The sequence below is a fragment of the Cibotium barometz genome, chromosome 12, assembly GCF_041138505.1.
Source record: "Cibotium barometz isolate CiBa-2024 chromosome 12, ASM4113850v1, whole genome shotgun sequence".
Taxonomy (NCBI): domain Eukaryota; kingdom Viridiplantae; phylum Streptophyta; class Polypodiopsida; order Cyatheales; family Cibotiaceae; genus Cibotium; species Cibotium barometz.
In genome coordinates, this window is record NC_141057.1 from 46,513,530 (window position 1) to 46,524,708 (window position 11,179).

The following is an 11,179-nucleotide window of genomic DNA, read 5'->3' on the forward strand; positions in this document are numbered from 1 at the left end:
AACAAGCAACCTTGTACTCTGCGTTAGTTGAAGAAAGTACCACTGTGGGTTGCTTCTTACTAATCCAAGAGAACACATTGGATCCAAGTGAGAAGAAATATATAGAAACCGACGTTTTGGTGTCACAATATTCGCTAGCCCAATCGGAGTCACAATATCCCACGAAAGAGTCACCAGACATGTATGTAATTCCATACTCAATGGTACCTTTCATGTACCTAAGCACACACATTGCTACATTCCAATGACTTTCCTTTGGTTTGTTGGAGAACTTGCTCAACACAGCAATGGCAGAGCAAATGTCTGGTCCAGTATTGCACAAGAAAATCAAACTCCCCAACGAGCTTCCTATACATCTTGATGTCAACCAAAGGTGAAGTGTCCTTAGAAGAAAGCGTAGAGTTTACCTCCATCGATGTATTTATTGGCTTGCAGTCTATCATACCAAATGCCTTCAAGATCTCTGTTGCATACTTCTACTGAAGATCTTATTAGAGTCCTACCAAACCTCGATCCCAAATAATAATGTAAGAGCCCCAAGTATCTCATCTCAAAATTAGAGCAAGGCCTTTCTCCTGTTTTTGCTGAATCAAGTCTTCATAGTTGCGTGATAATTAGGTCATCCACATAGAGAAAAACTATCACATATTTGCCATCCTTTCTGAATACATACAAGTTAGCACCAAATGCACTTCTAGAAAAACCAATATTTTTGAAAAAAGTATCTATTCGTTGGTTTCATTACCTTGGGGCTTATAGCAAACATGATCAAGCAACCATGCATCACACATGCATCGTGAAACGAGAAAAGCTCCAATGAGATAATCTTGGTTCAGCCCATATAAAGTCTTCTTCAACTTGCAAACCTTATTTTCTTATTTGGGTAGCTCAAATCTTGGCGGCTCCATGCAATGAATTCTAGGGTGCTAGCAGTGGAAGTAGCACTTCTTGCTCAAGACAGAGCCTCTCACTCATGGCCTCGTCAACGAATATCCAGTCAAGAGACTAATCCCTCGGTTCTTCCAAAACCGAACCCGGAAAAACTTCCCTCGCCGCCCAGAAAGCACGGGTGATTCCTCCAGGAAAATCTATACTAATGTAGTCAAGAGCCTTAACTAACCAAATTGATCCAACCAAACCTGTAAGTCACATGGTCCGATCAAGGGAAAAGACTTGCACTTGGATCATAGAGACCAACGTTATTTTCCTTGTCATCACCAAGAGGCACACCCGTTGATTCTTTTCCATAGAATAAGGACTATCCGGGATTTACTTCAACTACTGGAACTTAGCAGAATTGAGTCTCATTTTAGGAATCCATCAGTCTAGCCTAACCCCATCCAATCCCACAGGTTAGCCAACTACCCAACCACTGTAGTGATAGGATCCATTTAGAAATTTGGTTATGTTTTGCCCCATGTACCAGGGAAAAGAGTTCCCAGGTCCCCTAACTAGCGCTTCAAGAAAACTTCAAGATCGTCACACCACTTACACACCCATATGAAAGTGCCTGTTTCACAGATTTAGCTGTCTTTAAAATAATCTTTTAATGAAACCATAATATCACTGATCATAATCCTCTAAAATATCTAGCTTGAATTCTAATTTTCAATCATTCCTTCAAAATCGGTGTACCTATGGCACATAGGAAGTGGTTTTCCTTTAGGTGCAAGGGAAGGTTGGTGTAATTTCTAAGAGTCTTATCATCCGAGAACTCCTCCTCCTTCAATTTTTTGGTGCTTGGCTTGGGCACATGGTGGATTATTTCTCCATTTAATGATAAAGTGGACGGATCCCTTTCCTTCACTGAATGTGGATTCTCCACAAACACCACATCTCGGATGACCATTATCTTCTTAGCCTCTAGATCAAATAGTCAATATGTCTTCAACTCTATACTATATTCAAGGAAGATATATTTCTTGCTTTTGGCAGCAAGCTTAGTTCTTTTGCATCTGGTATATGCATGTATCATTCACAACCGAATGTTTGAAAATCAAAAAATGAAGGATTCTTATCTAAATAGGTCTCATATGGTGTGATTCCTTTGAGAGCCTTTTTGTGGGATCTGTTGAGAATTTAAAATGCAATATTGACTGCTTAGCCAGAAAGATCAGTGTTTTACTTCTGCTATCATGAGGGCTTACATTAGGGCTCACATTAGTGCTTACATTAGCATATCATCTACGTTTTACCACAGCCCCCACTCTCTGCTCCTTTCCACCTCAGGTACGCTGCACTTGTGTCACCAGAGCTTATACCACTCGGGACGACAACCCTCTATGCTCCTCACCATTCCTCAGGTATGCAACATGCTTGTCACCAAAGCATGCACCCTTCAAGTACGCAACATCCTTATTATCAGATCCTCCACCCTTCAGGACTCGTAGCACTCTTGTAATCATCAGAGCTTACACCACCACCACCACCACCACTCGGGAACAACAACCCTCTCTTCTCTTCATCTACCACCTTAGTTACAGTATCACCCTTGTCATTAGAGCCCACATCACCTCATCTTCCACTGCCATTACCACCTCGGAGTGCCTCTGCATCCACCAACACGAGCCATTGGCATTGATCAACTTTTAATGATTTTTAGTACTTTACGGTACCACGTATAAGAAACTATGAAGTTCTTTACAGTACTTATATTGATAACAACAAATTATAAATGAAAAAACATTGACACCAAGAAATTACACATAAAAGTACATTAATGCCAGCAACTTCTTGTATTGATACTAGAAAACAATAACAACTTACATTATAAGTATTCACATGGTCAAGGGAACATATGTACAATATAAGGTATAAGGAGGGGACCCGGTACCTAAATTTCTCTTCACCTCCTTCTCTTTCTTCTCTTCTTGGCTTATTCTGTGCTACACCATTCTTCATAAGGCATAATCATTCCTCGATTGAGTAGAGACTCCTATACAAACTGTTCTTCAACCCACAGGGATGGCCTATCCCACACATTAAAGGGGTCTATTGATGCTACCCATTCCACACGATAAACTGATAAACAACCACTTATACAACCATGGCCCAAGCTCTTTCATTATGAAATGTTCAAATAGGTCCTCCATTGTGTTGGCACTATCACATACATTTGAAGACTATTTTGGCTACACTTTTACAGAGAGTCATCTAATAAGAGAGTGTTGGACTCGTTAAATTATGGTGGTACCGCTGCCAAAAGTGCCTGAGGTGCTTACAAAATATAAGTTTCCCTTTGGAACTTTGAAATTTGTAACCCAGCAAGTTTCTTGCCCCATTCAACTAGATAGTAAGCCTATAGCTCTTGGAAAATGTTTTCTCAACTTACATTCTACATTGCAAAGCATTTTAACACTCCAGATAAACACATTGGCATACGTACTCGCTATAGCCAAAAATAGCTCTCTACATCCTTCATACATAGTGCTTTAATGTACCTTCTTGGATAATGTCTTCTACATCATGAAAGCTCAAATCTAGAGAATCATACCTTGTAGAGTCAAAAGTCATCACATCAACTTATTGCTCATGTCAATGATGAGGGTTGGCTTTTCCTTCTAATTGAAATATCCATGCCTCCTCCTCGCAATGAATTCCGGGGTGCTAACAGCGGAAGTAACACTTCTTGCGCAAGGCAAAGCCTCTCACTCCGGGCCTCGTCCACACGGATATCTGGACAAGAGACTAATCCCTCGGTTCTTCCAAATCCGAACCCAGAAAAACTTCACTCGCCACCATCAGACATAGGCAATTCCTCTAGGATATTTCTATTCTAACGTAGTCAAGAGCCTTAACTAACCAAACTGATCTGATCGAACATGTAAGTCACATGGTCAGATCAAGGAAGAGACTTGCACTTGGATCATAGAGACCAATGTTTTTTTCCTCATCAAGAGGCACAGCCGTTGATTCTTTTCCATAGAACAAAGACATTGCACTCTCAGCAGGCCGGCGCCTATTTTCTGAACCGCTGGATTTTGTACGATCATTTGCTGTGTGTAGGCGATTGTGCAGGCTTAGTGGGCTTAGGGCTTTTGAAGCCCATAGTCTCAAGGCTCTACAGCAGCCAAGAGATGAGCTTCAATGCCTGTCAGATGCGCTCGTAATCAGCAAAAGACCAGGGTCCCCCTGTGAGGAAGCCATGGAAGCTTAGGGCTTAGGGCTTAGTGGGCTTAGGGCTTTTGAACCCCATAGTCTCAAGGCTCTACAACCGAGAGATGAGCTTCAATGCCTGTCAGATGCGCTCATAATCAGCAAAAGACCAGGGTCCCCCTGTGAGGAAGCCATGGAAGCTTCAATAAAAGCTTCACAATAATGTGTTTTTCACTAATCTCCTCTTATTAGCTCTAAATCTCTTAAGTGCCTCTTGAAAGGGCTTTGCTCTAGATCCTCTGATGTTGTGGGCATACACCATGAGGTGTTCATAAGCCTCATTGTCATCAAGCTTCATCAACATCTTCAAGTGCACAAAGCTTCTCAAAGTGTGCTTATAAGCACTAATAGTGTTGATTAACACTAATGAGGCTACTAATCCAACAAAGGGGAGCCATTCCAAAGTGTTTCTAAACACTAATGGTGAATCTAATCACCAATGCAAGTGTCATTAGATGCTAGAAATGTGTGCTCTTAAGCACTAATAGTGTTGCTAAACACTAATGGTGATCTTAATCACCAAACAAAGTGTTCTTTGACACTAATGAAGCTAATCTCCATCAAAATTAGTGGTTGGGCACAAACCCTAAATGCTAAACCATAAGCTTCATCATCTTAATCTCCTTTTTTATGCAACATTGGGGCTTGATTAAGGCTTAATTAAGACTTGATTAAGGGTTGTTGCACTCTCATAAGCCTTTCTCTTTCTACTTAAGCCAAAACATCACAAATTTTTGGTTTTTTCTTCTTCATAAATCAGCCCATTACTCTCTAGTAATCTCCTTCAATACCCAATGTCAAAGGACAACAAAAGGACAACATCCAAATTAAGAAGTTCTCTAGAGAGGGCTTCCACACTTGGCAAGTCCTTGTCAAGTACAAGTCAAGTACAAGATGATGTCCAAAGGTTTTTGGCCATTCATCTCCGGCACTAAGGTTATTGATCGAACTAAGGCTGAAGACATTGAAGATGATGAGAGGGCACAAGCCATCATCATGCTTCATCTTGATGAGGCTCTCATTCACCATGTGGACTAGCTTCCGACTGCAAAGGAGAAATGGGATGAGCTTGACAAGCTCTATGGAGCTCGTGGGTGGTAAGAATTCCAAGATCTCACTTAAAATTGAATTTTTCAGCTTGGAACTCAAAGAGAGAGACGGCATTGGAGCCTCTCTCACTTGAAGGGCCTTATGGCTCAACTTGCATCAGTGAATGCAAGAATGGATGAAGATGATGCAGTGGCTGTTTTGCTAAAAGCAGTCAAGAAGGTGTACCCCACCTTAGTGACCACCCTGAAGAACATACCTAATCCCACCCTCGAAGGAGTCATTCAATCTTGTCTTGATGAAGAAAAGAGGCCAAAGGGAGGAGCTGAATCTTCAAATGCAACACCTTCATCGAATATTGAACAAGCTTTGTCACATCAAGTGTTCAAAGTAAGATGTGTCCATTGCAAAAAGGTGGGTTATTTGGCAAATAATTGTTGGATCAAATATCCCAACAAAATGAAATGTAACAAGTGTAAACAAACGAGACATATCACTTCCAAATGTCCTAACAAAGAGTCAGAGGCTAACTTTGTATCAACCTCACTCCACTGAGAAATTGTTTTAAATCTCAATGTAACCACACCTATATTCCTAACCTTGTACGCCTACTAATGTTATAAAGGCATCCTATGTCCAATACCACCTATTTCAATTTTTTTCATAGTTGGGTATTAAGAGACTAAGGTTATGTAAAAGGGGAGGAGAAGGGTGTGTGTGTGAATGGACTTATGGTCCACTAGCTCACCTATTTAAAGGTGGATCTAGAAGACATTTTATGAGCATGAAGCTTAGTTGTATTTTGAGCAGCTTAATAAGCAAGATCTTTTATTGTATTTTGTGAGTCTCTTTCCTCCACATATTTGATCTATTTCATGAGAACCACGAAATTAAGCAAGATCTTTTCTTGTATTTTGTGAGTCTCTTTCCTCCACATATTTGATCTATTTCATGAGCACCACAAAATTCTATCAATGCTCTCATAGCTTCCCCCCTGACTAATCTTCTCAAGAAGAATACCCCGTTTCAATGGTCTGCTAGGTGTCAGAGCGCTTTTGATAAGCTGAAGACCGCCTTGGTAACCAATCCCATTCTAAAGTTGCCAAATTTCTCTCTACCCTTTGAGGTAGTAATTGATGCCAGTGGTTTTGCCCTGGGAGGTGCGCTCATGCAGGAAGGTCATGCACTAGCCTATGAATCCCGAAAACTCAGAACGCATGAGAGAAATTATGCTGTCCACGACTTGGAGCTACTTTCAGTAGTCTATGCCCTGAAGTTGTGGAGACATTACCTATTGGGTCAAAGATTCACTTTGATGACATATGATTAGAGCTTAAAATGGATCTTCACTCAGAAGGATCTCAGCATGCGCCAAAGAAGGTGGATGCAGACCCTGCAGGAATTTGATTTTGAAATCAAGTACCACCACACCCAGGCAAAGAAAATGTGGTAGCAGATGCCCTCAGCAGTAGAAAACCTCCTTGCTTCTTGCAATCACAGTGGTGTCAAATCCATTGATTAATGAAGCAAGAGAGAAGGTCATGCAGGATAGATTCTTTGGCCCTATTGCTACCCTACTTATGCAGAAAAGCAAAACTCCTATAATGAGGGAACTAAGGGTCAAATTCTGAATAAAGCCAATGATAGCCTTATAGCAAGACATCAAGGTTTCATCAAGACCTACATGTCTGTAAAGAAAAGCTTCTTTTGGCCTGGACTAAAAAAGGATGTACTTAACCATGTATGTCAATGTCTGATATGTCAAAAAGTCAAAGCCGAGAGCAAAAATGCCTAGGAAGTTACATCCATTAGACATCCCCTAGATGAAGTGGGAATGTATCAGTATGGATTTTATTAATGGACTACCTTCAATGCAATCACGTTACAACTCCATCTTCATGGTAGTTGAAAACCAACCAAAGTTGCCCATCTGATTCCAGTAAAAGAAACCTACACTGCAGTGGATGTGGCCAGAGTGTTCCTCAAGGAAATCTTTAGATTGCATGGCCTACCCAGGAGAATAGTAAGTGATCGAGATCCCAAATTCACGACAAGATTCTGGACTCCATTCTTTGAAGCAGTAAGAACTTTCTTGGATCTCAGCACAGCTTACCACCCTGAGACCAATGGTCAAACACAAAGGGTGAACCAAGTAATCAAAGATATATCACCGAAGTATCGGGATGAGCCCTTTCAAAGCTCTATATGGACAAGACTTCCTAACACCATAAACTTGGTCCGACCCATTGATTAGGGTCCAGATGTCTAGATAGATGCTTGATGACATAGAGCAGTAGATGCAGTCAATCTGCAAGGATATAAAAGCTGCCCAAGATAGACGGAAGCAGTATGCAGATAAGAAGACGTCAGGCTGAAAATTCAAATAAGCAGATATGGTCTTCATTCAAGTACGCCCCAAAAGAAGTTCTCTATCTCTTGGGAAGTACAAGAAGTTATCCCCCAGATACTGTGGACCATATCTGATTACAAAGAAAGTAGGTGACTTAGCCTATGAACTTCTTCTGCCTCCTCATCTCAAAGTACATAATGTATTTCATGTTAGCCTACTTAAGAAGTATGTACCGAGCCCGAATCATGTGCTTGATGAACTCTCAAACTTCTTCAACACCCAAGGGCAGATGGAACTTTAACTTAAAGAAATCCTTGATGTTTGAGAAAAGGTTCTTAGGAACAGAATTCTGAGAGAATTATTAATCAAATGGAAGTTCTATCCTTTTGAAGACACCACCTGGAAGAAAGAAGCCAAACTGATGTGGGATTACCCCCAGTTTTTGCGAGATGAGGACATCTCGCATTTTTCAAGTGGGAGAGGATGTAAGATTCCTCCCTAGCCCCTCAAGACGTTTCAAAATAATAAAAGATCTTGTTTCTACCTGCCTAGAGAGAGAAAATATTCTAGAGAGAGATAATTTAATTTTTAGATATCTTTAGATGAAAAAATATCCCTTCTTATTGAAATAAATTCCCCTGAAACAAAAGTTTTAAAAAAAATTCCTAAGGTGCATTAGGAATCAATTAAAATATGTATTAAAGACCTTAGCCTAAGGGTCCAGATTTTTAGAAATTTTTGGATTATGGTCTAATTAAGGTTCCTATGGACCAATAGGATTAATCCAAGTGTTGGGATGAGATAAATTGAAAAAATAAAAGAAAATACCCAAAAATGAGTAAATGCTCACATAAGATGAAGAGTGAGTTGACTGAGTACAAGGTTTATTAGTTAAAAATTAAGAGATATTAGTTTAAAAATGAGATATTTAGAGAAAATGATGCATTTTTGACACCTCAGTGTGGGGATCTCCCCTCATGAAGTAGGCACCTTTTTCTCATCATTATTCCTAATTTTTAATCAATAAAATGAGATATTTTCATCTCTCCTCTCTCCTATTTCAAATCTAGATCCAAAAAGTAAGCTGAACTGACCCAAAATGGTCAAAAATTGATCAAAGTGATCTGGAAAATTCTAGAATCAGTTTGCTTGGTTAGAGGCTCACTTTTTCCTATAAATAGAAGCCTCTCCTTTTGTAAAAACTTAATGGTGTTTATGCACTGTTACTCTACTCCTGTCCTGAGCCATCTACATTGAATTTTTTAATAATTAATTTATTTTTGGCCTAATCATCTCCAAAGTGAATTGGTGGCCACTATTGCGTCAAACAAGAGTAGAACCCTCAATCCCTCAATCCAAAGGAGAGCTTACAAGCTCCATGTAAGTTAATTTTCTTACTTTGTTTATGAACTTTAATGAAAAATCTATGGTTTTTTTTTATTTTTATGTCTTGCAAATGATTGAATTATTCAAATGCTATGCCTTTGATGAAAAGGCCACCCCCTTCTCTTCTTTACTTCCAACCTTTCTTAATCCTAGAAAGATTAACTAAATGATTAATTAAACTCTTCTTATTCTTTACTCTCTTGAATTTAGAAAATTGTGTAGATTAGAGTTCTAAATTTCTAAATTGGTTTAGTTAAGTTAAGAGAAGAAAGATAAAAATGAGAAATGGTTAGCCATACAAAGGAGGTTATGGCAAAATTTTCCAAAATTTTATGAAAAAGAAAGTTTGTTTTTATGTTATTCCAAAAGAGTAATTCCCACCATTTTTGCATATAAAAGAAATATTCTAATTACTCCATGTACTTATTCACCATAAATATGCATGGATATCATTGATATTAATTATTAAATTTGATTTCTATGCATAGAAAGATGCATAATGGAAATTTTTTTAATAAAAGTGTTATTCTTATTAAATTTGATTTCTATGCATAGAAATATGCATAATAAATTTTTTTAATTACAAAAGTGTTATTCTTATTAAAATTAAATTCTATGCATAGAAAGCTGCATAATGGAATTTTTTAATTATAAAAGTATTATTCTTATTAAATTTGATTTCTATGCATAGAAAGATGCATAACGAAACTTTTTTATTACAAAAGTGTTATTCTTATTAAAATTGAATTCTATGCATAGAAAGATGCATAATGAAAATTTTTTAAATATAAAAGTGTTATTCTTATTAAATTTTATTTCTATGCATAGAAAGATGCATAGTGAAATTTTTTTATTACAAAAGTGTTATTCTTATTAAATTTGATTTCTATGCATAGAAAGATGCATAATGAAATTTTTTTATTATAAAAGTGTTATTCTTATTAAAATTGAATTATATGCATAGAAAGATGCATAAAGGAAATTTTTATTATAAAAATGTTATTCTTATTAAAGTTGATTTCTATGCATAGAAAGATGCATAAAGGATTTTTTTGAATTATAAAAGTGTTATTCTTATTAAATTTGATTTCTATGCATAGAAAGATGCATAATGGAATTTTTTATTATAAAAGTGTTATTCTTATTAAATTTGATTTCTATGCATAGAAAGATGCATAAAGGAAATTTTTTATTATAAAAGTGTTATTCTTATTAAATTTGATTTTTATACATAAATAGATGCATAAGAGGATTTTTTTTATAAAAGTGTTATTCCCATTGAAGTTGATTTTTATGCATAGATAGATGCATAAAGAATTTTTATATCAAAATTAGAATTCTCTTAAATTCTATGAGTATTTGATAAATGAATAATTAAATACTCTAAGAGAGAAATTTCTATTGTTTTATATTCCCACGGATTGTAAAAAGAAAATTCAGGAAATCTATCGAGATCAAAATATCAGATAAATGATTAATTTATTCCTCATTGCAATTCGTAATTAATTTAGAAATCCGTTAAGTGAATATTTAAAGAAAGAAATTCAGTAAAACAAGAGATGCACGGGCTCGCGGTGCCTATGACACCCATGTGTATGTCGTGGAAGATATGTATATGGACGAAATGATTATTATAATCTGTTATACTGGATCTCATTGATCTCGTTTGCTGACTTGTTGGTCTCAACGGAGAGTCCAGAAGGATATCGTTTTTTGAGAAACAAGGGACTGGATGGAATTTTTGAGTTATGACATCGGTACCAATAACTGTTTGTAATGGATTATTTTATATGTTAAAGTTTTAAAGAGGAGTGTGTGCGTATCTATATTCGAAAGCAAAAGTTAAGATAGGCATTCAATTATGGGTGCCACTGGGTGAGTAATTGCCTGGTTCTACCAATTCTAGTGGTTGGGTGGTGGCTAACCCATGGGCTAGGCTAGAATCAGTGGAGTTTTAATAATTAAATTGAAATAATAGAAATACGCTTAGAATTCGAGTAGTTAAATAAAAACTTAAAGAATTTCTCAAATGATTAGATCAACGGCTGTGCCTGATTTCAGTTAGGAAAAAAGTGTTGATTTCTTCAAACTAAGTCAGTGATACTTTTCCTTCTATCTAGTTTAATCTTGCGAAGGATAGTTTAGTCTCTTGACCCCATTAGAAAATTCGTTAAGAAAATAAAAAAGGTGGAATCGTCCCCGTTTTTTGGGCAAGGGAAATTTTTTCGGTTTCAGTTTCTG